Here is a 24511-nt window from a genome sequence, read left to right as displayed (position 1 = left end):
AGCCCCTTGCAGGGCCTAAAGGGGCTCCAGGAGAGCTGGAGAGGGACTGGGGACAAGGGATGGAGGGACAGGACACAGGGAATGGCTTCCCACTGCCAGAGGACAGGGATGGATGGGATATTGGGAAGGAATTGTTCCCTGTGAGGGTGGTGAGGCCCTGGCACAGGGTGCCCAGAGAAGCTGTGGCTGTCCCTGGATCCCTGGAAGTGTCCAAGGCCAGGCTGGACGGGGCTGGGAACAACCTGGGATAGTAAAAGGTGTCCCTGCCCATGGAAGGGGGTTGAAATGAGATCTTTCAGGTCCCTTTCCACCCAAACCATTCCACGACTCCGTCACAAACAAAGCAGTTTGCTCTTTCAGCTGCATTTTTTTCAGAAGCACGGCTGCAACGAGAAACAGATACACACAAAAGGCAACTCAAAAGCACTTAGCTGACCTAAATAATGGTAATTTCCTGGAAATTTCACTTAACTACTTGGGAGTTTGCAATACTTCAAGCAATCAACACACAGTGCTCCACAGATAAAAACTGGGGGGGTTTCACTTCCCCATCTGAGACGTCTCTGAGGAGCACCAGCTGTGCAAAGGGAAGAACCACAACACTGAAAATCTCAGATCTCCTTTTGATTTTATGTCGTTTCTAGAAGGAGGCACCTCCAGCCTGCAGAAACTGCAAAGAAGCACTAAAGAGAATAAAAACAGTTCCTTGCTTCTGCTGTCACAGTCCACAGAGTCCCCACATCCTTAGAATGAGACATCCCACCCAGGAAAGGGGCAGATGAACTTGAAAGCTCAGCATCCCTTACAGATCTGGATTCATAAAAAAGGTGTCATTTTGTTCAGAAAAGGAAACTGAAATGGGAATTTCACAGTAACATCAGACGGGAGCATAATATCTATTTTATTACACTTTTATTGTATCAGCCTCAACTGTTCTGCCAACACGAGATGTTTGACATGCCTCAAATATGAATACCTAAGAGGTTTCAATATTTGTCTTGGATTCCTCCTAAAACAAAAACAAAAATTAGTTTTTGTAAAATCTAAGGTTGTAGCCATTGGATGAAGAAATAGATTTAGTGAGGTATCACCTAAGGCAACCTATTGCTTTCAAATTTCTTTGCTCACCAAGGGAAAGCAGCCTTATTCTCTCTCCCCATAAACCTTAAACCATGTATGATTGCATTCTGTAGATGATTTAATGTACTAAAACCACATAAATTGAGAAATCTACAAGCAATTATCTCTCTTTTGGTGCTGATCCTGGCATCTTGTGCTGAGGGAGCCCTTGGATGGTGCAGATTTCCATCAGCACTGCTTCCCCAGCCATCCTGAGGCACCTCATAACCAGAAGTTGGAGTTTTTTGCTGAAGTAATTTGGATTTCCCATGGTTCAATTTCATATTAAGGCCTGGGCACATGGACAGAGGAGGGAATTTAGCACAATGACCCAAATGTTAGGATAAAGACCCATCAGAGAAAAGTCCTGTGCTGTGGCAAAATTGAAGTTTTGAGACTCCAGACAGAACCACAGAAAAAGCCTCTGACAGAGACTTTAACACTTTTAACAGTCAAGTCAGACAAGAAAAATTAGAAAAGGGACAATCCTGCCATGGGAAGACCAACTATTACCAGCAAATTTAACACCAGTATTAGTGTGAAAAGAGATGGCCCCAAGAACATGGTCCTGGAGAAGTGTCCCTCACCTGGAAGGGCTCAGTTCCCACACAGAGAGGTGACACGAGGAAAAATCAGAGGTTAAATGACAGGGACAAGGACTAAACCCAACAGTGAGTTAAACCAAGCCAGACTGGACCCAAACAGTCCAAGATCAGGATCAGGAAATGGCACAGGCTGGGGAATGTCCTAAAAGGCAGCTGAGACCAAGCTGTCCTGATTTTGGAGCTGGAAGTTTAACAGTGGGATCGTGTCCAGGCTGTGCCAGCTGGGCTGAGGCCATCTGGGGACAGGGCAGGAATGTCACAGCTTGACTGGCAGTGGTCACCAGTGACACCCCAGAGCCAGAGCTGCTCCCAGACAGACTCCAGGGAAGGGCCTGGGGTGGGATGTGGAGGAGACAATATGCAGGTAAATGTTTCTTTGGGGAAAACCCTCCAGGTGCCCCTGCTCATGGAACTTTGAACAGGAACACAGCAAATCCTCACAAGAGAGGATATGAAGTGGATTCACATCCTCCCCTGAGGGCAACAATTGCTCTCCAAGGGATCAGACAGACTCCACTGCCTGTCACACTCTGATCCCACCACAAGGAAAAGGAGCCCTCACTGCAAAGGTCCTGCCAAAAGCCACCATCAGTGACTAAAACACTTTCTACTATGAAAGATCTGAGAAATCTCTTTTCTTTGAGCACTTCTGGAGACATTTCAAGCTCCCTCTGCACTGCATATTCCAGCATCACCCTGAGATACCTCAGCTCCAAGGGAAGCAGCTTTGGGCTTCTACTGAAGCAAAAAAAAACCTCTCCTGGCTTAAAGAAAGAAATAAATAAATGAAGCCAATGCTCTTCTTCTTCCCCAAACCTCTCTGAAACCAAGAGAAGACTGAAGAAGTGCTAAGAACCAGCACAATGTCCATCCCTTATCAGTACAGATAACCAAGGGGGCCTTACAGGAGAGCTGGACAAGGACATTTTGCAAAGGCAGTGACAGGACAAGGGGGAAAAGCTTTGGGCTGGGAGATTTCAATGGGATATCAGGAGGGAATTGTTCCCTGGGAGGGTGGTAAGCCCAGAGAAGCTGTGGCTGCCCCTGGAAATGTCCAAGGCCATGTTGGATGGGGCTTGGAGCAACCTGGGATAGTGGAAGGTGGAACAGGACGAACTTTAAGGTTTCTTCCACCCCAAACCAGCCTGGGATTTTATGATTATCCACTGTGCTGAATACAATGCCAAGGCAGTAATTCCTGATGCCAATCACAGCTATCCATATCCAAATACCAGGCAGGCAAGATCCAAGCTTTTGAAACAGTGACCACATTTCAACTTGGTAATTTATTACAATTAAATTGCAGTACTGTAATTCAAGTGGAAAGGATGATACCCAACGTAAAACAGCCAAGGTCTAATGTTAAGAGGGGCTTTTACAGACAGAGAAATTGTGTTTAATCTGCGCTTGAGAGCAGTGGCAGGTCCCTCTCTCCTGTTCACACTTTTCCAACACCATCTGCTCGAGTTCAGCTCAGTGCAAGTGTTCCTCTCCTTGCAGGAACAGGATAAGGAACAAGATTTAAAAGTCAATACCTACAAAAAGAACAGCAGCTTGAGATGAGGAAATTGCCTTAAATTTCATTTCTCCCAAGTACCTGCAAAAGCAGCAGCACACCCCTTCGCTCAAAGATCTCAGCACTTGTTTTCCTTCTTTATCTCTGTTCATTGATTTTACAAGGAAAATCAGCACCAGAGCTTTTGCCAGGAAGGATGAATTATGTGTGTAGATTTAAGGGGTTTAAAGCAGGCTTGCACTGAAATCTGAGAATCAAACTGTAAGCAAGATTTTTCAGCTTTTTACTACATCCACAAGGAAGAAGACTTTTCCACAGGAAAACTGATCCATGAGCTTTCATTTGGACTGTCTTTAAAACCCTTACATTGCGCAGAAATGTTGTTTTTATAGTGTAGTTTTCAGAAAGAACAAAATTAAAAAGAAAAACTGAAATTTCCTACAAGCATCCAGGGAGCTTTTCTTCTTTACTACTTTACTGTGCCAGGAAAAAAAACACTGCTTGCTGTAAAATAAATTTTCAATTAAAACTGCTCTGCAAGACTCAAGGCATTTTATTTCACAGGGAAAGCAGATTTTCCTTGGTGAGGGGGTGGATTTGCTGGGCACAACACACACACGAGCCAGTGACACTCAGGGCCCAGCCACCACAGAAATGGGGAATAAATCAAAGTATATCAGAAGCCCTTAGAAAACAGCACGAATCTTTGGGTCCTACCCCAGCTCTGACTTCACTTAGTGAAAAATACTCTGTTTTTAACTAAAAGGGTATTAATTCAAGTCAATTAGTCCAACTGTACAAAACCTCCATTTGCAGAAGTGACCTTCTTTCCAATTACCTTAATTTTAACTCTGGAAGTAAATTAAGACAAACCTTCAGGCAAATTTCATTCAGAGCAAGAACTAAATTTCATAAACTTCAAACAATTGAACCTGAGAAGCTGAATTCTGATTAATTTGCCTCTGTATCCAAATGCAGATGAGCCATGAACCTCGCAGCACCCTCAGCTTAACTTTCTGCTCCCAGACCGAAGTGTGAGGCTGCTCTTCCTGTCAATAATCATTTTTCCACCTCCCAGATGGTTGAATTTCCAGAGCTGTGGATGTTGAGCTGTCTTAGGCTCACAGATTCTGGGAATGGGAAGCATTACACGATGCTTGAGGCCATTAAACGTGTGTTGAGTGCTGGAGCCCGGAGCCAGCCATCAAATAGAAGAGATAAAAACCTCCAACAAAAGATTTCCAGAGGAGGCTTCTGTTAAAACAAAGTAAAAATGTGAGGCTGGGGAGTTTGAAATATTAAGGAATAAGAAATCTGTTTTCCAAGATCGTTCTACTGTGTTGACTCTGCTAAGTGAAAAGGGCTGCTTGAATGGAATCAATCACAGCAGTTCAGGGAAAACACGGCCCAGAGGTGGGAGGGAGTAACTCACCCGGCTTCAGAAATGCCAGTTTGCTAAAAAAAAAAAGAGAAAAGGCCACTGGGGCAGAGCAGACAGTGAAGAGGTCTGACTCCAGGAATGGATTTCCACACGATTTTTAAAGTGAGGGATGGCTGAACACCAGCTGAAGTTGCTGAGATGCAGCTCGCCAGTTGAATCCAGCCCCAAAAAAGGGTTATGATGAGACAAACTGAACGAGAGGGAGAGAGAGGAAAAGTCCCTCAAGTGCTGTAATTAAGGAATATGTAAGGAAACAAATAATGACAAAGTTGTTGATCCCCTCTGCTCCAGGAACAGAAGAGCCCCAGAGTGAAGAGCAGCTAAAAAAGGAACGTACACTGATGGCCCTCGGTGTTTGGAGAGAGAGGAAATATCTGCCAATGTTACACACAAGGCTGTGCTTCCATCATAGCATCACAATTTCACAGATGTAATTCTGAGCTTTATTCAGGTGATGAAGCACTACTGGAACATCAAAAAGTCCCTTAAGAGAGGGAGTAGGAGCCCCATTTTTCAGCAATAAAGCCACAGGATGACACACGCTGGAGAAGCAGTTTGGTTCCCAGGCCAGGGGCACAACTCAGTAACTTCCCTGGATGCTCATCCTGCTCCACTCATCTGTAGCCATGAGGGTTCTTAGGGCACAGAGCTGCTCTATTTGCTTCCTTTGCCTCTTCCAGGTCTCTCCTCACAGCCACTCGTCTTCAGAGAAGCTGTGGCTGCCCCTGGATCCCTGGAAGTGTCCAAGGCCAGGCTGGACAGGGTTTGGAGCAACCTGGGATGGTGGAAGATGTCCCTGCCCATGGCTAGGGGTGGCACTGGATGGGGTTTAAGGTCCCTTCCAACCCAAACCATTCCAGGTTTCTCCAATTCCCCCAGCCAGGGTTGCTGGGTACGAACAACCGAGTTGCCTCAGGAGACACCTGCGCTGCCACAGGCATCAGACAGGAAAGAGAAAACCCAACCCTTCCAAAACAGACAGGGAAGCAAAACTGATTTCCAAATATCAAGCAACATTTCCTGACACTTCTCAAGAAAACATCAAAAGCTTTTCAGCTAAAAAGGTAACTAGAAAACTTCCCCCAGCTGAGAGCAGCACTGGGAATGCCCCTGTTGGACACCATTCCTGAAGGACACAGCTCAGATCTCAGCAGCTGCATAAAGAGAAAATGATTATCGAGGTGCTCAGATGGGCTCATCTCAGTTTTTAATGGAAGCTGTTGGTTAAGTCATCACTCACTCCAAGATTTTCCATTTCCCCTCAAGCCCAAAGCACGGAGAGGCAGTGGTGGATCTCATCCCAGCTCCTGCTGTACTCACCCACCACATCCCAGGCCCTGGGAAGGGAAGCACACACACCGTGGTCAGATTTATTATTTTTAAAAATGTCACTGACACACTTGGCAAAATTCAGAACTCTCATCTGGGAAGATGAAACTTGCTACATTTGACGTGGGAGTCAGACATCCCTTCTCCCATAATGGAGTTCACACTGACAAAGGCGGACACAAATCTTCGGGAAGTCACAACTCCCCCCACCCTCAGCGGGAACTATTAATTTCAATTTGGAGCATCAAACCCCTCAAGCCAAAAGCACCAGGCAGAGAATAACCACATTTTGCTGTGCGCTCTGCGATTTACAACCTGGAACTTCAAGAGGGGAAGAGGATTTCTCGTGCAGCATTTAATTTTTCTGCCCCTAAAACCCCTGCCAATAACAAGTGAATGTCACTAAGAAGCAGCTCCCTCCCCAAAGGAGCAGCACACGGTGGGACAGAGCCCAGCTCCTTCTCCCACAGCGTTATTCCATGTGAAGGACAAACAGGAGCAAGGGTTTAAGTGCTAAAGCAAACACAGCCAGCTTTAACACACAGGTTGATGAAAGAGGCCGTACACAGTCGCTCCTGAAGTCGTTCCTTTGTAGTCTTCATTCCCACAGATAATTACCAGCTTAGAGGTTCCAAGACTTCAAGTGATAGTTTGTGCTTCCTTCAAGTATATAAATATAAAAAAAAAATAAATTAAATCTCATATGCTTTTAAAGTCAAGATTAATGAATCCTCACAGAAATAACTGTAACATCCACAGTTACCTGAGTGATAGACTTGGGGTGGGACTGAGATGTGCTTCTGGTTTTGCAGAAAGACTGAACCTCAACCTGGCTAGGACCTGAACTATTTAATTTATAAATTCTTAAGGGTAATATTATTGCCTTGGAGACTTATATTATAGACTTGGAGATAGGTACAAGCCTTCCTTTAAAAGTAGATTTGAGAAATCTTGATTTTTAAGAGGATGTCACAAAGCACTGTTAGCAATAAAAGTAGCATTTGGGAGAACAAAGCTGGAAGTTTTAACTCCCCAAATGCTGCAAGTGGGAATTTGGGAGAATCTGAGTCCAAGGAATGAAGGAAATTCATCTGGTTTTTCACATCTACCTTGAAATAAGAAATGACAGTGCATGGGCCAGGAGACCTCTCTGGAGTGACTGGTATTTAATAAATTATGGCAGTGTTTTAAAAAGAGATACAAAAAACAACACCAAAAGTATTTTAAGAATAGAAACAAAAAAAAAAAGACAATTCTACTTCAAGGACATAGACCAAAAAAAAGAGCTACAAGCAAGAACACAGCACAAGACACAAATAAGTTTGTGGAGGAAAGGAACAGGTTTATTCTCACCCCAAAATCTAGAGAATACACTGTATTTTACACAGCAATTGTATGGGGAGAAGGAGTAGGGGGAAGAGAGTATCAAAATCAAAACAAGTCACAAGGCATCAACAATCCCTTGATGACAGCAGAGTAGTTTTTGTTGGCACAGCTCACGACAGCTGGAGGAATAATTGCGATGCTGAGCGAGGATGCCGAGAATATTTCGCTTCAGAGACTCAGATGAAAGATGTTATCCACAAGCACTTTGCAGATGTTAATTAAACCCACACAGCCCCTTTTTGGCAGATCAAGAAGTATTTATCCGTATTTTGCAGAGAGGGGAATGAATATCTCAGGCACTTTTAACTTAAGGTTAAAGCTGCTCTTTGTACTTAGGAAGTGCCCCACAGATTCACTGCTAAAAACACAAATTTACCTTCCCAGTCCAGCACAGCCAGGATGGAGTTGATCCCTCTCACTTCTCTCTGGCTCCTGCCCCAACAGAAGCCTTGAGTCTGCAGAAAAACCAAACTCTGAGATGAATATGGGCACTACAAATGAGCTTTAAAACAGCAGCGACCCTTGGAGAGCTGGCAGAGAAAAAACCCAAACCAATTCAGCTGATCTTCCCTTGGTTTTCTCCTTCAAAGGTGACAGTTTTCCCTGGGCTTAAAATCATGGAATGCCCTGAGTTGGAAGGGATTCATAAGGATCATGGAGTTCAACCCCTGGCCCTGCAGAGACACCCCAACAATCCCACCCTGGGCATCCCTGAGAGTGTTGTCCAAACACTCCTGGAGCTCTGGCAGCTTTGGGAATGTCACCATTCCCTGGGGAGCCTCTTTAGTGCCCCAGCACCCTCTGGGAAAGAGCCTTTTCCTGATTTCCAACCTAAACCTGACACAGCTCCAGCCATTCCCTGGGTCCTGTCCTCCTCCTCCTCCTCTCCAGGCTGGACAAGCCCAGTGACCTCAACCCCTCCTACCATTCCCAACAACCTTCCTATTCCATAAAACACCATTCTCCAACAGAATAAAACAGTAATCGTGTCAATTTAAGCCAAAACAGTGACTTAAAGCAGGCAGAACCAGTGGGAATAAAAAGGAGCAGTGAGATCACTACCAAAAAAGACAAAAGAGGCACAAAGTATTTGAGGCACCTCCACTGGAAGGGCAGGAGCACCACTGTGTCCTGGAAAAAAAAGCTTTTCCTCCAAAGAAAACCACTCCATTATTTGCTAAATTGACATGGAACAGTTGGTATTTAAGAGGGGAAGGGTCAGTTTGTCAGATCTATAAAAGAGCAGCTGAGAACATCTCCAAGGTCAGGAATAAAATGCATAAACACACATGTGAACTAAAACACCAAAATACACAGTGGTGGCTGATGCCTGTGATCTTCCCAGGAAAATAAGCATATCTGGAGTTTCTTCCTGTTAAAAAATCCCTCAACCCCCTGAAGCAGCTGATTTGGGATATATTTCAGTTGGAAACACATTTAAAGATGCAATCAGAAAGGAAACCTAGGAGTAAGTGGAGCACTTTCAAAGGCTGTTGCAGACCCCTACCCAGCAGAAAGGCTGTGGGACAGGGTCTCTCCTGCAGAGTTCACACCTAAAGGCAGACACTGATTACACACACAGTGTAATGTTTTCATAGACCCCTAGCTTCTATTCCATTTATGTTCACAGGGCACAGCACACAATTCACCACCCTGTGCCCATCAGCTCAGGAGACTGTCCAGAGCTGCAGGCTGCATTCAGAGCAAGCAGAGGAGCTGAACAGCTTTTTCTAGGCTAATCTGTACCTCAGCTGGCTTTCTTGGGAGCTTGCATGATCACAGGAACTTTAGGAAATGGAAAGCCTGGCTTGAAAAACCAGCCTGAGACACGCCACAGCACAAGGGGCCACCACCACTAACTCAGCTTTGTCACTGCCCCACGCATTTTGTGTCAGTGCCACCATTTCCTCATTGCTGATCCAAGGTAGGAAGCTCCAAAGACCCAGGGAAAACCTCCCCAGGGAAGTAATTCCAGCATTACCTGTGCTGCTGCAGTGTGGCACAGCCAGAGGACAGACTCAGGGCAGAGGCAGCAGATGGTGGCTGCTGCATTCAGTTCCCCCTCTGTGACCCTCTCCAGGCTCACTCCACCCAGCCCCACCAGCCAGATCCAGCTCCTGCTCTTCCCATGCAGAGACAGCAGGAAAAGGCTCTTCCCCTAAAGTGCGTCAGGCCCCAGGGAATGGTGACATTCCCAAAGCTGCCAGAGCTCCAGGAGTGTTGGACATTTCTCTCAGGGATGCCCAGGGTGGGATTGTTGTGGTGTCTGTGCAGGGCCAGGGGTTGAACTCCATGATCCTTACGAATCCCTTCCAACTCAGGATATTCTGTTTCTGTGATTCTTTGCCATCCAGCTCAGAGTTGCTTCTCTCCAATGTGCTCACTCAGGACCATGGTACTACAGGCATTAAAATAATGTTTTAGTGTCATTTTAAATGACCAAGTCAAAGTATTTTGGCTCATAATTCCATCTGTGCCCTTGGCTTCTGGTTACATTAAAGCTGCACACAGTGAGGTCGATATTGAGACATTATTAAAGGTGCTCTGCATCCGAAGCAATTCCCACAGAAATGTATTTGCAGTCCACTTCATCTTGATGACAAGGCTGGAATTAGGGCAATTCCAGCTGGGAACTATTCCTGTGTTCTCTTACACGCTGCAATGTAAGGCAGCTGCACTGACCTTTCCTGGCTGCTGGTCTGGGGTTTTTCCCACAAACATTTGAAGGGTTTGGTCTGGTTCTGGATCTGCTGCCACTCTGCCACGTGAGCAGCCCTGCTCCAAACTCCAAGGAGAGGTGTGAAGTTCGCCACTGGAGGCTGCAGGAGGAGCAGGAGTCTCCAGGCAAGGGGCAGGGGCCAGGCTTTGTTATTCCCCGCTTTCCGATGAGTGACCCAACACATTTTTTGCCTTCCCACACAAATCCACATTAGAATGGCTGCCAGCTCTTTATCACTTCCCTTTTTGCTTTTTCGGTTGCTTGTTTTAAACTTTGCCCAAGGTTACGTTCAGCAAAGGCTGCTCCCTCAAAATACAGCATTAAACCCACTATCACATTAACATCTGGAAATCGCATTTAAATCCTTCTAGAAAGTGAATGTTTTACAAAAGAAAGCCCCAACTGAGCAGAAAGCAGAGAATTTTTGCACCACATCCCTTTGCACATGAAGCACTTCGCAAAGGCCACCTTGCAGCTGTTGTCATGACCTTCTAGAGATCAATGTCCCCACCTGTGCTCACCCTCTCCTGTGGGAGCAAACAGCACACACAAAACAAGAATCACTCCGTAGCCTGGAATTTGACACAGGGTATAAACAAGCTCAAAACCTCCTACATCAAGTACAACCTGCTGCAGTCACCAACTCAAAGCCCCCTGTGAAATGGCTCAGAAAGAGCCCAGCAGCTGTTGAACTAATTCCCTTTTTTTTTTTTCCCACCCAAACCAGTGTTTGGAATCTGCACATCTCTGACTAAAAGCCACTTTGTAACTCTCAGTCACTGCTTGGGGCCTTTACATAATTTTCCCTGGGGGCTCAACACTGCCATTAGAGGATGGGTTTTTTCACCACCACGGCATCATCTGTATTTCTTATTTACAGAATCAGACATCATCTGTGATTAATATTTTCAGGAACCCCTCTGCTGGCCCTTCACCTCTGTTATCACCCTGCAGCTGCTCAGGGATGCCTGACAGGGCCCCTTTTTGCAGCTCCCGTGTCCAGCAAATGTTCCAGACAAACAGGAGACTATTCCAGATTATCCCTCACCACATTTAATGACTCTGGAAAGATCCCCAGGGAAGGAGTGTTTACTGCCAAGGAGCTCCATTAAGTATCCAACAACATCCAGCAAAAAAAACCAGCAAAACATTGGGGTTTTAATTATTTCTCAAGCTGCTTGTAGCGCATAGAACATGTGCCGTATGAATGGCCAGCCCACAATTCTCTGCATTCTTTTGGGGACTGTCAGCACAGACAGCTCCTTCCAGGAGGAGTAACTTTACTCAGGATAACCAAGGAGTAGGAAAACGCTGCCTTTTGCCCCACAATGGCAACAGGGAGAGAGCAGAATGACCCAGAACACCTTTCAGATGGTGATGTGCTCCTGGCTTTGTTTGGGATGTGGGTTTGCACTGCTGCTCAGCTGATCTCATGGTCTGGTGATGCTGAAAAGAGGGATCTCCTCCCCAGCTCCCCAGCCTGAATCAGGGAGTTAGGCTGGAAGGAAACTGTGTGGACTGAGAGGGAAGGAACTGGATCTGTATCATTGCAAAAAGATCAGTGGGAACACAAGGCTGGGAGCAAAACCTTTCCTTGCAGCACCAGCTCTGCCATGAGATCAGTTCATCTACAACGCACAGCCACACTCTAAATTTAGAGAGCTTTCTAACTCTAAAGCTGTATCCTGCGTCCATTATTCCTCTCCAACACAAGAATGAGCCATGCTATTATAAATGCTTTTATACCAGCGTTGTGCTCTCCACCCTACAGGAGCACACATCAATTGTGGATAAAGTGGTTCAGCTTTGGAATGTAGACAAAAACTGAGACAACGCTAATGGTGGTGAAAGACAGGTTGCCTGGGGAGGGAAATGATCAGAGATTTAAGAGGAAAGGGGGGAAAAAAAAAACCCCTGCAGATAATTTACCTGTGCTTGGGTCACTGCTCATTAGTGCTCTGAAGAGAATCACTTCACAAGTTATAAATTAGGCTGCTCTTGGCTTACTCCTTTATTATCCAGCTCAGGCAGCAGCCAGGAGCCTTTCACACGCACCGGATAATGGGAACACTTACTCTGAATAAAATGAACACAGGCAAAGAAAGAAAACAGGGGCCTTCATTTGGGCAGGAAAAACCATCAGGAGACCCAGCAGTGGCATTGGGTTTCACCAGTCACTTCTCTGTCACTCTGCATTTCCTCCTTCTCCAGAGAAGGGAAAACAGCTCCGAGAACAAATTCGGGCCGTGCAGAAGATGTGGTTGTTTTCTCCTGTTGATATTTTCATCTACCCCCTGCTGATCTGGAATTTCCTACAGACTTTTTAAAAGCTTTCCCATTCAGGCTGAGCTCCACTCCAAGAAGTTTCTGGAGACACTGTTCAGGGAAGACATCTACAAACTTTTAATTTTGGTTATTAGGCAAAGCTCACCGTTCAACAGCAAGCAGTAAATTTCTGTCTCTTTTTTTTTTTATCCTTTTGTAATTGTGGCTTGAATAAATTGCAGCTGTAACACTTCTTCAAGCATTCATGATTTTTTCAGTGTATAGAAATCATACAGCAGACAATAATGTACCAGTGATACCTATCAGAGCTGGCAAGGGCAAGATCATTCTTTTCCCACACACCTTCTAATCTCCTGCTTCTATCTCTGATAAAATAAACTCATTATTAAAAAGTGCTTTAAGTCTAAAGGTTAAAGGTTGACCAAATCCACAACTTTGGAACAACAAAAGCCAACTTTGACCAGAAAGGCTGAGACAGCCAATTCAGCCCAAAAACTTTGGCAATTTTCCCTCCTTAAAGGATGAGCTGTGCAGCTGCAGCCCCCACAAGCAGCAGCCCTGACACTTGGCCTTGCTCTTAGGATTCCATCTCAGAGGCAAAAGCACATGGAAACAAAGACACGCTTGGCCGGTGAACCCAAGAGGATCTGTATAAATTAGCTCCCTGGAGACCTGACAAAGGCTCCCTGCCCTCCTCAAAGGCATCAGCTCTTCAGTGCCTCACGGTGAGCACTCCAGATGGAATTAAAAGGAGTCTAAATCTGTCCATAGGGAAAGGCAGCAGCTGGATCAGCAGGATGAAGCAGAGAGTTCAGGCAGCCCCACACAGGAGACGGGAGGGGAAAGGGAAGAAGTAAAATCCTCCTTTCCTTAGGGGCAGTTTCGGTGCACTGCAATCCTCTTCCACCCCTCCCAGGTTAACTCTCTCCTCTAAAAATGCTTTCAGTGGCCACTTCCAGCCTTTCTGCTGCCTGTGGGAGGCACAGATCCTGGCCTGATTTTAGCTCCTGAGTCACTTGGGAGCTGGGAACAGAAGGAATAAAGTATCCTTCAGTCATCATGGGCTTACGTGGGCTAAGGGACCATGCAATGATCTCATTACAGATCCAGCCCCACTCAGCACCAGCTTCCAAAATCATCCCCCTCTCTTTGCAATGGTGTAAACACTAATAGACAAAACAATAATCTGACTCTTCATAAATTAATAGCAGAGATTCAAGTCCCACTTTTCTAGGGAATGCTGACAGCCCCAGGGCTGCCAGAGCTCCGGGAGCATTTGGACAGGCACAGGGTGGGATTGCTGGGGTGTCTGTGCAGGGCCAGGAGTTGGACTGGATGATCCCCGTGAGTTCCTTCCAACTCAGGATATTCTTCAATTCCAGGCAGATTATTTTGCAGCACTACCTAATGCAGGTCCAGGCTGAAGCCTGCCTCAGAGGAAGAAGTGAAACCTGTTCTGCCCAGGAGCCTCGCTGGTGGGGTGAAGCTGCTCCCCCTTGCTCACTACTCTGGACCAAGAAGAATTGCTCTTCTAAAATTTTAAGCATCATCTTCACAGCAAGATGCCCATGACTTCCACATCAGCCTTTCTGCTGCCTGTGGGAGGCACAGATCTTGGCTTGCTTTTAGCTCCTGAGTCACTTGGGAGCTGGGAACAGAAGGAATAAAGTATCCTTCAGTCATCAGCATCTCCAGCTAAAACCCAGAGAGCAGCAGGTCTGAGAGGCACCGAGTGCAGGAAGCACGTGACAAAAACATCTTCAGCAGTGAAAAATTTAATAACCTTGTTGTTAATTCTGAACAAACAACAACACTGATTCCCACTCCTCCTTTGATTTGCAACAGGAGGAGGAGGAAGAAATAAAGTTGTTCAAACAGGAACAGCTGTTACATCAATGCTGGTATAATGGAGTCTCCAGCATCCTGTTCTCGGGAGAGCCATCGCTGTTTGAGGAAGAGTTCTGCCTTTTCAAGAGGACTTCAGAACCTCAAATACCAACCTGCAGCTACATTTTCTCCCTAATCAGAAGTCAATTATCCTGCTGAGTGATGACAGAACAATTCACCAAGTAAATCCTTCTCATATAGGGGCCCTGTGTGATGGAGTTGCACTGAGAACTTCATTACTCACACAAAAACAAGGAGAATTTCACTTGTGCTTCCCACAGTTATTCCTCTGAACTGCCAGGTGAACCTTCACCTGACAATGTGAGCTAATGCACTTTTATCCATAGCAGAAGTTCCCAAGTTTTTATTGAGTCTGAGGAGATCTAGAACACATTTACACCCAGCTGTCTCTAGAGCTCGCTCACAGAATCAAACTTGTGCTACTGCCATTGTTGCTCACTTCCCAATCATTGCTACAGTAATGCAAACCTCCTGGAGAGTCCTTTTAATAATTTTTAACCACTTTGAAACAGTTTTATTATACTAAATAATTACTGCAACATTTTCATATCACGAAGAAGTTCTCATCTGTTCTCAGGCTTTGTTCCTTACAGGGTTCTAGTCCCAGCACTGTTCCCCTCCCAGGTGTCTGAGGTCAGATAAACTAAAATTAGCTCCAGAGAGGGCTCTCAGTATCTGCTGTTGCATAAATGAAGCCATGAGTTCATAGAATGGGTTGGGTTGGAAAGGACCTCAAAGCTCATCCCATTCCATGGGGTGGCTGAGATTTGTTTTTTAACAATAATGAGAAAACCAGCAAGACCAAGAGAAGAATCAGGGAATCATTAAGGTTGGAAAATCAGAAAAAATCCAACCATCAACCCAACACCACCACGTTCACCACTGCACCAGGTCCTCAAGTGCCACATCCACACATTTTTTGAACACTTCCAAAGATGGTGATTTCACTGGGCAGCCCATTCCAACGCTTGACAACCCTTTCCATGAAGAAATTTTTAAAACTTAACCTCCCCTGGCACAACTTGAGGCTGTTTCCTTTTATCCTGTCACTTACCTGGGAGAAGGCCTGACCTGCACCTCCCTACAACCTCCTGTCAGGGAATTCTGTGGAGCAAGAAGAGGCCTGGAGAATTGCAGCCCTGCACTAACACACCATGGAGGATCTCCCAGCAACCTGATGGCTTTCACCTCACTTGAGCTCCTTCCCTCTAACCCTCTGTGTGATCCAAGAAGAACTGTGAGCAGGAAAGAAATAAACACACAAACAGTGACTTATTCTCCCCAAGTCTGGAGCAGCTCCTGGCGGGAAGGGAGGAGAAGAGAACCCAGGCTGACATTCCAGGCCCAGCAAGCAGGAGCACTCCAGCACATAGTGCTGGCTTTGTGACGTGCCACAAAGGCAGCCTGTTCCAGCTCCCCCGTTACACATTGTCCCACACAGCCTCTGGTCCCAGCTTCAATGGCTGCATTAAATGGAAAAATCCCCTGGGTGATGACATGAGCTGGATTCTCCCACTTCCATTTCCCCAGCGTGGCTGGATCACCGCAGGGAACCCGGGGAGGTCTCCAAACATTCCCTCACTCCAAGCTAATCCAGGAGGTTTCCCCTGTGTGGAGTCTCTCATCACAAGAGATTTACTTGGGCAGAGCAAAATTCAACCACACAACTCAGCATTTTACAGGCCCTTTCCACACTGGCTGTATTATTCAGGCAATGTACTAAAAAAAGGTAAAATATAAATAAATAGACGCAGTGTTCCAGTGCAGTCCAGGAAGAGCTGACCCCTCATTCAGGGAGATCAATGTCTGCTGCATTTACACCCTCTAAGGACAAAAATAATGCTGGAACCACCAGGAGAAACAGCCAATTAAGCTGTTTTTCTCCCAAGCAGATTAAAAATTACTCTGAATTTACTACCTTACTAAACTACAGCTGAAATTATTATAGTAGGCTGGCTGTGGGCTGCCAGGCTGACTGTGTGCAACTCCACATACACAAGAGTAAAAGAAGAATGAGAAAGGATCATAAACATAAATTTATGTATTTTATATGTATATATGAAAGGAAGGAATATTAAAAAACCTCCATCCTTCACCAACAAGCAGAGGCTGGGACACCCTGAGGAGTGACAGAAAATCAGCCTATAGTTCCTGGATGTGTTTTTCTCCCTCTCTCCTCCTCGTGGTGTCTCCTCCCCAGCTGGGTTCAGGTCTGGTTGAGGCACAGGTGACACATCTTGACAGGCCAGGTGATGTTTTGGGGAGTTTTTGGTGTTTTATTGACAAGTCAGTGCGATGAACTGATTGTGCTGTGCAGATTGGCTGCTTTGGGAGAGAACTGCTGCAAGGACTTTGTTCTTTGGCTTCCCTTGAAGAACAGAAAGCACCAGTGGAGCACAGACAGACCCTGGGAGCTCTTTGGGGTTAAAGGCAGGAAGGAAGCACTGGGGAAGGCAGCAGAGAGGAAAGAAGAAAAGCACAGTGGTGGAAAAAGCAGTGGAGGCGTGGAAGATAAACCTCAACACTGGGGAAAACTGCTCTGGATGGTCCACAGAGCTGTGATTCAGCGCTGAGGAAATTATCCAAGAGTTCTTAGCTGAACAGAGGCCCAAATTTCCCAGGCTGCCCACAGGGCAGGGCTTTAATCATCCCTGGGGGAGCCCTGACTCACCTTAGGGCAGCACAAAAGCCACAGATGTGAGTCAGGGCAGATAGACAAAACCACAGACCTGTCAGCCCCAGGCACGTCAGTCTGCAGCCCTGGGACTGCAACCTTGGTGTTAACACTTTAATCACATCATATTCCAGTCCTACTTTTTGGGAGCCACTAATAAAATAAATATCATTTATGCAAAGCAGAGGAGATGGAGAGCAAGGCCCTGCCCTTGCAGAACCAGAACCTGTTTGATGACTCCGATTTATGTTTATCTAAGACCAATTCTGTGTTTTGATATCATTTCTTAACCAACTCAGAGGGAGAGTTTAACACCCAGAGTATTTCTTGTCCTCATTCAGAAGATGCAGTAGACACCAGCAACCATTTTAGGTTCACAAAACTGCTGCAGGATACAAAGATACATCCCATATCCTGGCTGACAGCTTTAGCACAAAGCCACACAGCTCTGCCAGGGCTCCTTGTTAACAATGTATTGTTCTAGTGACTCAGTGAACTGGAATGCTGTCAGGTTTATTCATAGCTTTTCTGATAGGGTTTTTAGATTAACAAAAAAAAAACTCTGCTTTTTAGAAAAAAAAAAATAAATAAAAGGCTACAGCTTATTAATACACGGAACATCAGAATTCCTGGTTTCTTTTCTATGGTTAAACATACAGAGAACTGCAGCTCAGAAACCCAAAGGTTCCTTCAATCTTCTAGTAAAAATACTCAAGAGGAGAAAAAATGACCAAAAATTGGAAATGGTGAATACAGTGAAAATGGTCAAAAATGTGAAGCACCTCTGTAAGGACTATTGAATCAATCAGGACATTTTAGGGGACACAGGAGGAATTTACAGCATTTTATGCCAATGACAATTCTCCAAACATGAGCTTATTACAGTACACGAGCTGGCAGTAGGTGCAGTTACCAAAAGGAAGTGGTTCACCACACAAAGTTAAACTTTGAAATGCCAGGACAGAGGCTGAAGGCACACAGGGCTTCAACCAAGAGCTGAATAAACTGCTGGGAGATGAAGGACATTCCTGCTGGTCATGGCCTGCCACAGCTCAGGTTTGCCACGTTCTGAGTTTTTAAGAAGCAGACAAAAGTCTCCGGAATCTCCTGAGGGGAAGAGCAGCAAGAAGCAGGAATTGCACCCCCTCACTTCCCAGTGCTCCTCAGGAGGACTGCAGGAGGTGCAGGCAGCACAAACCCTCCCTGCCATACCCAAGTGAGCAAAGAGCACACGAGCCCCACGTGAGGCACAGGAAGCATCGGACCCACGCTCGTGTTCACGTGGATGGTGCCACATCCTCACAGCAGCCATCATGCTACAAAACTCCTGCAGAACTTGGCTTTGCTGCCAAGCCAGGAAGCCTCAGGAGGTGTTTGAAGATGAGTCTCCTGAAAGTATTTTTAAACTCCAGGCCCAACCCAGTTATTTAGATATTTAGTGCCATGGAGAGAGTCTTGCATAAGAATTACTTGTTAAGGAGTCCCTTGAAACAGGTTATTTTCCCATTCTGCTCCATGGCAATCACAGACTGTTTCCAGCATCTCCTCTATTCCAGCTCCCTGCCAAGAACAGCCCTTCCCTCAGCTGTCTCCTACTGACCTAAATTCATACTCCTTGCTTTAATCACAGCCTTCCACCCTAAAAAGGACTCCAAACCTGAAATCCTTGTCTCCTACATTCATTCCTCTAGCCACCAGGCCCACAAACCCAGAAGGGCTTTCTGAAGGTCAATGCTGAACCTGCTGCACACCACAGCAGTGTAATAAATGTTGCACAAGCCAAATGATGTCCTGGGGGAAGCCTGTGCAGCCCATGGCCTCGTGCAGACCGCACAGCTGTCAGCCTGAGACTTCCTTCTCCTTAAAATATGCAAAGAGAAGGAGAATTCAATGGTATTGACTGATTCCAGCTCCTCAAGTCAGCAGATCTGGCTCAGAGCACACACTGGGATTAGAGCTGTCGATGAGGACCTTGGCACGCTGGCACCCTCGGTCAATACCGGCATCGTTCGTCCTTCACGTCACCCCACTGCTACTCCCAAGTTTTGTTATTCACTGCTGAATTTTTCACAGGAGCTGTGTTCCAGCTGAGGGGAGTCCCTGCTGTGTCTGGCAGGGCACAAAGATTTCCTGGATCCAGAAGTACAAGAAGAAATGAGATGAGGAGAGATAGGGAGAAATGAGGAAGCCACAAATAAGTTTGCCTCTCTTTCCCTTCTTTCCCAGAAGCACAGGAATTCTCTGCCTTGCTCCCTGGATATATCCACACCAACGTGGTGACACAACCCAGTCTCTAAATGCATGATTTCATCCTTGACTTTTGTTAACAAACACTTTCACTTTCAAGTTTCATCATCCCACATTATCCTTAGGGAATCACCTGCTAGGGCTGTCACAATAAACTCAACTGCTGCAGCTCCCACACTCACCTGAATTTTACAGCCCATACTAGAGCATCCTCCTGCTTTTCAGACACCTGTTTCAGGCAATTCCCTGTTTCAATCTGGCCACACCACCGCACCACATGGGCCAAGACATTCCAATTAATCAGTATTTACTAGCTCCAGTATTTCCTCCCTCACAGTAGCAAGTTCTAAGATGTTTGCAGACACCTCATAAAGCACAGGCTCGTTATTACAGCCCATTAACACGCATGCAAGAAATTTTAATGTGTAAAAATTCCCCATGAAATAAAGATTTTCTCCTCCACTTTCAGGGCAAACCTGCCATCCCTTACCATGAACTGGACAACGCTCTCCAGTGGTTTTTTCCCTGCTTTTTTCCGCCCACCAGTCAAGCCAAGCCTCATTTGGCTGATTTCATAGCAATCCTTTATGAGCAACCCCAGCATGCGCCGTGGCAGGTCCCTCCTCACTCAGTTCCAACACCTCCAACAAGGCTGGAATAGCTCTGGAGAGCATTTCCACTCCTGACCCTGCAGCACAGGAAGCCTCAGGTGACACCTTCAGAACTTTAGTGTTGATTCCCCACAGCCTGAGATGGAACTGCAGCAGTTCTCTGCTCTGCCACTACTGGAAGTGAGATGAGGACACAATTTACCACTTCAGATAAAAGGAGCTGGAGCACACTTCTCCCACAAACAAGAGCTAAGCCAAGGAAGCTTGTACTTTTAGGAAAACACTGTCCAAGCATGCAGACTTAATGCTGTGCCCCAGTGGAGGCAATTTGAGGCTGACATCAGGCACTACAGAAAGTTTTATTTCTGAAATATGAAGGTACTCACTGTACACGGTGATCAGCTGGCAAACTGGAATCTGTCCCTCTTCTGCAACCAGCTCTCTACTCATCTGTCTGAAGCCTGTTAGGGAGGAAAAAGAGCTGTAAATATAGATAAAGTGACCAAAAATTTTTTAAAAAAATATGTTAAATCAACAAATAGGCCAGGTAATCAGTGCAAAACAGATATGCTCACCTCCCCAGCTCTGAGGTCAAGAACTCAAAGCACCTGCAAAGCTCTCAGCAAGGTCTCTCAAGCAAACGCTGTGATGTTTGAAAACAACGACAGCACCCGCTGCCTCTGGAGGCTGTTGAGGTCAGACCTGATCCAGCCCAGGAGAAAAGCAAGGTATTTATACATGAGAGCAGCAGCAACAGCTTCCCAAAGCCAGTTACTCCAGAGATGGTGAATCACAGCTCTTTGTGACACGTCCTGATCCCCAAAGCACCATTACACACGCAGGGGAACAAATGTTTATGCAGACACGGTGCTGAAGGGTTACATGGGCTCTGATCTGGAGTGCACCAAAGAAGTTCCCTTTAATACATTTGTTGTTTCAACACACTTTATCCCCTTAATGAGGCGCCACTGAAGTTCTGCTTAAACCCATTTTGATTAAGGAAAAGATTATCCATAGAATTGCCAGCCGTACATGTTAGTATACATCACACACAGACCAACTGTGCTTCAGGGAGACATTAAATCCCCGTTCAATTAACAGAGACACCTCTTAAAATGAGCATTAAATAATTCCCCACAATGTACCAAGACAACTGGCTACTCCAGTAAATTGGAATAGAAATAACTTCCCATCTCTCCACCAACAAAATCCCAATCAAAGCTTGCCCTTAAAACAAGAGGTCAGTACGGAGGGATAGGGGGCAGGAATGTTACTACCTCAGTGCTATTGTGTGCTTATATTAAAAGCTCTTCATCAAAAAATTAAATGAAATGGATGCCTTTCATGTTTATCAATAACAGAGCTAATGGTTTTTATGTAAATGCCATTGCTTTCAGCCAGATCTGCAAGACACTGGAGCCACATAGCCCCATCTCCCCTTGCAAGAGACTCCCTTCAGGCAGCCAATCTAAATGCAAATTACAATCAAACGCAAAACCAAGAGTTTTCTGGATGATACTGAACACATAAAACTAGGGACAAAGCAGAGATACTTAAAAACAACCCTCCTTCTTCTGGAAAGACCTCCTGATCACACACTGCTTTTCTATCCTGAACGTACATAAAATTTAAAGTATAATTTGGTTCTCATTTATAGTCATATTATTTACCAGCTTCTCCCCTTCCATTGCCTTCAGTGTTACAAAAAAAAAAAATAAAAAAGAAGGAGGGGAATGTTCTTCTGAAGAGAGAATCACCTCTTGGAGATGCTTCCCTCACAACAGGAGCATTCCATCAGCAGGGATGTAAAATCAGAGCGATAATAAAGCCCCAGCTGGATTTGCCAAGAACAAACTGCACTTCCACATTTTCAGGAGGGAATTTCTTCTTGGAATGGAGCTGTTTTGCAAATCTAGGAAGAAGGTGTTACTACAGGACGGTTATTAAGAGGCAGAGACACAAAACTGTTGTCAGCACAAGGAGCACCATGTTCCTGTAGCATAAAAGCTTTTTGAAGAACGCTTAAATCCGACCCCTACCTGGAGCACGGATCCAGCCAGGACTTTGTCAGCGCTGATTAAAACAAGGTTCTAATGGCAAACCTGAAAAGAACTAATCTTAGCAACCGTGCTCTTAGCAAGGAGAACGCACAGAGGAGAAGCTGAGCTTAAAACAAAGGGCAAAGAGCTGACAACCCAACCCTGGCAGAGTCTGCACCTGAGTCTCGGCAGGGACTTGCTCTAACTACCACAGGCAGCTCCACACCAAACTTCCATTCCCAAGAGGAGCACAAGTCCTTGGAGGGATGTTGCTAATTAACAATGGGGCTGAGTACACGCTCGTTACACGGGTGAGGAGCTGAGCGCTCTGTGTGTGCTGCAGGAATACTCACAGAGCAAAACCTCGCTAATTAACGTTAATAACTGAGAGTCCACTGCTGCAAACGGCTGGATTTTGGGAATCAGCCAGCAAGGAACTGTGCAAAGTGGGGAACCAGAGGGACAACACAACCCAGCAGGCGCCTGGTTCGCTTCTTTGGGTATCTATAATTAAATAATTTATCATTGTGCTGCTGTGTCTACGAGTGACTGTACAGCCTGTAAACAAAGCACCTCCTGTAATGCAAAGCTTTGCTAAATCTGAAAGTTTGACTGCCTGTGGAAAGAGGTCATCAAATTAAAAACCACAGCCCTGATTACCTTCCCTCGGAAACTTTTCTCATGGGCCAACATTTCAGAAAACTCATCAACTTCTCCATCTATTCTGTCTCACAGATCTATTGTTCTATGCTCAAAACCTCTGCCTTTCAGTCCTGGATCACACTTGGAGTTGCTAAGACTGCCTTCTCCTCCTTCCCTTCCTCCATAAACCTGGTGAGGAGAGTTTTGGGTCCTCTCTGGCAAAAGGAGACTGAGACCTCAACTTGGGCCTTGTCACCACACCGACCATGCAGGATCAACCCACGAGCAATAAGAAAAGGATGAGGCCCTTCCAAAACAAGCAGATCTCCTTTTTTCCCCCCACTCCAGACCCGCTGTGCGAGGCCCGGCGCCGTCCCTGCCGGAACCGCTCAGGATTTCACACCCAGCCACAACCACGTGTGAGCAGAGTCTGATTTCACAGCCATGCTCTGACTTCAGCTGTCAAACCACAGCCAGAGGATCTTCACAAGCCTGCAGAGCTGAACTGTCCCTGCAGCAAAGCCATTTCCTCCCAAAGCCCCCCAAAAACAGAGGCAGCCACACATCCCCAGCCTCCACCCAAATGCTGCCGCTCACGGCCTCGACCACTGGCTTAGCTGGGTGCCAGCAAAATGAAGATCTTTGGTGGCAAAAAGCATCCAACCATCACTTGAACTTTGCAATTTTGCAAAGGCAAGGAACAAAACTGGAAATATTTCCCTTTCTAACAGTTCCTGTTCTTTGCTGTGCAATTCACAACTACACTCAACTTACTCAGCACTGTAATTTTTATTTCTCCTTTCTGTCACCACACAGCCTCATACGCAGCCCATGACTTCACTTGCTGAAGGCCCAGGGGTTTTCCCTTTGCAAAGGTTCAGGTTTATGCACAGCAAAACGGTCTCTTAAAGTCTTTTCTTATTTCCTTTTGTCAGGGGCTTCATGCTATGATGAATGTGTGGAAATGCAAAGCAGAAGTCCATACAAAAAGAAGCCAGTGTGTGAGGTGGTTTTGTCTTATAAAAAAAGAGAGCCAGGATTGACTTACGCCTCATTAAAGAGCTCCAGTCTGCATTTTTATTAGATATATTTAGACACCGATAGCTTTAAAAAAAAAATAAATTAATTAAAAGCAGTTATATTCTTAACATATGGCCCTGGATCAGTCACGTGGATATAAACAAAAGTGGGCACAGCAGATTCTCCAAACTTAGGCATGGAAATTGTTTTAATGGTGCACATGAGCTATAAAATTTCAAGCCACACAAAAGTAGACAATGGTGTGACAGAATTCAGCTACTGCAGGGCTGTGTCTTGTGCCCAGTCCTTGCATCACCACACATCCCTGAGCGTATCACAGCTGCTCCAGGAGACAGGAAGAGGGAGGAGAGTAATTCCTGCTAACAAACACACTCAGGCAAATCATCCAGAATTCATTTCTTGGTGGAGAAACTGAGGCATGGAAGGGGCATTTTCTGCTATAATTCATTTCCTACCACAAGTAAGACCCAGACAATATCCCAGCCATCGGTTTCTTCACTCTCAAGTGTCTTTGGCAACGCTGCTGTAGCCCATTGTCATCCCCTCCTCACACCCTGGTCTCTAACCTGACAAAACACACAGCTCCAAGAGAAAACCTATTTCCAAATCAAGAGGCAGTGTAGCTAATTCTGGCCTGCACAAAGCACTAATTACTAATGTAAATGATATCTCTGAGCTTGATGGCAATGATAAACGATGGCCAATCACAGGGGCAGAGACTGGCACTGAACAAAACAACGAGGCACACCCAGAGCAAGCATGTCTCGAAACCACCAAACACACATTTCTGTGCTCTACGTGGGCAGCAACTGCTGTCCACATTATTTTAACAGCAGAAATTGCATCGGGAAAAGAAAAAAAAAAAAAATCACCACCACCACAACATAAAAAAACCTGAGTGCATTCCTCTTCTTAGTCGGAGCCAGAACATAAGAAACAAGCAATATA

At 45.7% G+C, this 24511-nt stretch overlaps 1 protein-coding gene across 40 annotated transcripts in view; it reads right to left on the bottom strand.

Moving 5' to 3' along the window:
- The window catches only part of EXTL3 (exostosin like glycosyltransferase 3), a 130244-nt gene that overhangs the window by 68668 nt on the left and 37065 nt on the right, over positions 1–24511 (bottom strand). For 22 of the 40 annotated variants that reach the window (XM_086875486.1, XM_086875502.1, XM_086875490.1 and 19 more), the window contains one exon: positions 20228–20302. The gene's annotated coding sequence lies outside the window, so the exon portion shown is untranslated. Of the gene's footprint in view, positions 1–20227; positions 20303–20416; positions 20544–21598; positions 21771–21880; positions 21944–24511 lie in introns of all 40 variants that reach the window. The other 18 variants (XM_086875497.1, XM_086875514.1, XM_086875501.1 and 15 more) reach the window with 3 other exon arrangements.

The sequence above is a fragment of the Cyanistes caeruleus genome, chromosome 2 (assembly GCF_971803275.1).
Source record: "Cyanistes caeruleus chromosome 2, bCyaCae1.hap1.1, whole genome shotgun sequence".
NCBI classification, from domain to species: domain Eukaryota; kingdom Metazoa; phylum Chordata; class Aves; order Passeriformes; family Paridae; genus Cyanistes; species Cyanistes caeruleus.
Note: the sequence above shows the minus strand (reverse complement) of the source record. Positions and strands in the feature narration are given on the sequence as shown.